Raw genomic sequence first — 804 nt, 5'->3', positions numbered from 1 at the left:
TTTTGTACGTTTTATATTATAATTTATTTAAAGTGTTTATTTATTTTTTAATTATTTGTTTACTAATGTATTACGTGTTTTATTATTTTTGTTTGTACGTTTTATATTATTTTATATTTATCATTGGATTTGTTCGAAAAGGTAGTTGGAGAGTTCACGTCTAGATTTTAATCGCGTGTAAAGGTATTGAGTATTCCAAATTAATAGGTGCGTTTTCACCCATATTTATTTTAATTATTTTATTTTCGTTATCCTCTTGTTTATTTCTGAAACATAATCATTATTATAACGTACATTAATTCTATTATTAACTATCTTTTGCTTATTGCTTACTTATTACTTAGAATTTATTTGTTTTTGTTTTTTTTTTTAATTAATTTTAATATATTAAATAATTTGTTATGACTAGTTACTATTAATAATATTTATTTATATATTTATTTTATATATTTTTTTTTTATTCTATTTATCTTGGTGATGGTGGTGCGGTGAATGATGTCTCTTCAAATCCTCTTATGTAATCGCTTCTGTTCGGTGTTCTGTATCTAACTATCCTTCCTGGCGTATCTCTTATTTGTCCGTTACTAATATATCTGCATTTTATTAGTATACTAGCTCTCCGAACGTCGTTGGGGGACACCCCCAAACCCCCCGGTGTTTCCCCCGAGTGTTGTCGATGTCGGAAGCCGCAGTGGTCTCGTGGTTCGGTCGTCGGTCTCAAGCAAGGTGTATGGGCGATGTGGAGGTCTGGTGATAAGGAACAGTGATAAGGTTAGGACCACTGCGGTTCGACGCGGTAGTTCG

The sequence above is a fragment of the Acyrthosiphon pisum genome, unplaced genomic scaffold (genome assembly GCF_005508785.2).
Source record: "Acyrthosiphon pisum isolate AL4f unplaced genomic scaffold, pea_aphid_22Mar2018_4r6ur Scaffold_21707;HRSCAF=24650, whole genome shotgun sequence".
NCBI classification, from domain to species: domain Eukaryota; kingdom Metazoa; phylum Arthropoda; class Insecta; order Hemiptera; family Aphididae; genus Acyrthosiphon; species Acyrthosiphon pisum.
Note: the sequence above shows the minus strand (reverse complement) of the source record.